Below are 2826 nucleotides of genomic sequence, written 5' to 3' on the forward strand. Positions count from 1 at the left end.
TACATGTAGTTTGATGTCTTAAGTATAGCAAGCCTGAGGTCACTGGCTAAGGCAATGGGTCACCCAGCAAATAAATCTTACTATGAACATGTCTGATCTTATAAGATTGGTTTGGAGATTATATCATACAAGATCTTATTTAAGAATTTTCTTTCTACAAGATAGCCAAGATATCTCAAGTAAGACCATGCAAGATCTGATAAGGTGAATAGATGGGTGGAGCCAAAACTAATTTATTGTTATTAGAATCAATGTAATAATAATGTAATCAATGTGTTGTAATGTACATAGTAACAATTGGTTCAAAGGAGAAGAGAGACAAGGACTAAAAGAATGATCTGGTCATTAATGTACTTCATATTTATTGGGAAGAGGTATGACATACATGGCATTCTGGCCCTCTATTGGTACTTTGATATTGATGCATTTATTAACAATATCCTTTAGTGGAACTGCAAGCAGTTGTTGTGTAGGAACTACCTGGATGATTTGATTGCTGAGAATTTGCAAACATTTGATTTCATTTTTTTTTTTTGTCTGCTAGGACGTAAAATGTAGAAAGGTAAGGTTTTGTTGGCTTTTTGAAAAACATGCTTAAAGGTTGAATATTTTGAAGCACGTAAAACCCTGTAATTTGGCCATAGCCAATAGTTGTACCAGTTGGTAATTTAAAACAGCAAAAAGTATTGTTTCTTCGTTTACTTTGTAAGTAATCGGTGGTGCAGTATATGATATCTGCCTTCATTATTCTTTGATAACACTGCACTTTTTCATTTGTCACCAAATGATAGCCACTACTTACAATTGCATCTATCTCTTTGTCTTTAAGAGATCGCAAATATGTTCTCCCGATAAGGTAGCAATCATCATCAATTTGGTGCATTGAGCTTTTCCTGTTACTTAACAATTTCTCCAGATATGCTTTTCTTTCTGGTGATTCTCTCTGACTTAGTTGTCGTAATTTATCTGGGAGTAACTGAGCTAGTTGTATATTGAAGCTCATTTAAAGTAAAATTGAACGTGTACCATGAAATGTATCAGAAAGATAGCCATTGAGGTTCTCAAAACCGAACATAGAGTAAGCCCATATTGGCCCCCACAATTCTACAATGCCCACCATATGTTCAAGAGAGTGTAAATTTGCTGTATTAATACTGAGTGAAGAAAGATCTCCAGCCTCCTGATAGAATGTAGATAACATTCTGTGAGCAATATTTAAATTAGATAATTGAATGCTTTCAGAAAGTAGTATATGAAGAGCTGAAATGAGTAAGGCAAGGTGATGACTATAGTCTGATGCAAGAAAAACAGAAAGTATGGGATAGGCATAAAATAGAACTCAAGCTCTGTACTCTGATGCTTTGTAAAACGCCATGTTATCCAGAGATCGTGGGAGCTGTTGAATCTCATTTACAGGCTTAATTTTAGTCAGTAACTTGTTTATAGTATTCAGATGCTTTCTAAGACTGAATTTCTCTGAATGATAAGATGGCCCAAACCAAAGCTTCATTAATTGCTTAAAGACTCCTTCAAGAATAGAGTGCATGTAGTCAATTGGAATACATACAGGAAGATCTAAGAAATCAGATAAAGGGGATATACCTTTTACACCATGCTTTGGAGTGTTTGACTTTTCAGCTTCCTTGGCCCACTCCTTCATTTGTGTGCTTGTGCGCAGTGTATGGTCATCATTTGGAGGATAAATCCGAGCTCGATTATGGATTTTTCCTTTATCAAAGCAATAAAGACAACCATATTCACCATTGAATTGCTTTGTAGAAGTTGCTGCTGCTCTCGCAGGAAGATCAAAAATTCCCAAAATCAGCTTAATCCTAATCCGAAGTCTACTCCCTGGGACTGCAATTCCATAAATATTAATTGGAGATATATTTTCTAAAATTGGATGCAGCAGAGCTTTCATATCTGGTTTGCTGGGACCAAACCAAAGTGCTGCAACTATAAGGTTATCCATTCTCATTATGCTGATGAGGTGGAATGCTTGTGATCATTAGATATACTGGCCCCTTTGATGATTTAAAAACTGGGACCCCACCAGTAGATGAAACCAGAACAGAATTTTCAGAGCAAGACAAAAACCCACCACTTTTCATTAAATCTTGAATGCACTTTCCATCATGAATATCAGAAAGGCATGATGGATCATGGCTTTTTTGAAATGGCCAGCTGAAGTGGTCATGCCTCTCTATACATTAATGAAAGTAAACTAATGAAATGCATAATGCTTTATGTTGACTGACCATATAGCTGCAGTATCCGCTGTTCTAAAGGAAAGACTGCAAGATCACATACACTTGCATCATCACATGATTCACATTGTTGTTTCTTTTATGAAAGGCTTGCATAACAATTGGAGCAAAAGTAGAGCAGTTGGTGTTGACTCATTTCCTCTAGAAATTTTTTAAGTTGATAAAAATTATCTGGAAGCTTATTTCGTGTTGGACAGCAAATCTATTAAGTATGACATTTAAAGAGTATAGTAAATTATCAATCAAACCTTCATTAGCTGCATAAGATCTTCTATGGCTTTGTAAGACAACTTATTAGAAACTGCATAATACATCAGTGAATACCAACTAGTGTCTTTATTAATCACACTTCCTTCAAAAAGTGGTGTAATAGCTGTAATGAAAGGACAATAATACTTATTCAATCTTATAAACCTGTAGCATTTTTATCAAGATCTAATAAAGATTCATTAGTATCACTGTCGTCACTTATCATGTCTGTAAAGTTTTGATAACAAAGTATTATATATAAGTTTCAGCTAGCTTACATGGATCACTTTCCTCGTCAGTGTTTACCTCC

The sequence above is a fragment of the Amphimedon queenslandica genome, unplaced genomic scaffold (genome assembly GCF_000090795.2).
Source record: "Amphimedon queenslandica unplaced genomic scaffold, v1.1 AMPQUscaffold_13116, whole genome shotgun sequence".
Taxonomy (NCBI): Eukaryota; Metazoa; Porifera; class Demospongiae; order Haplosclerida; family Niphatidae; genus Amphimedon; species Amphimedon queenslandica.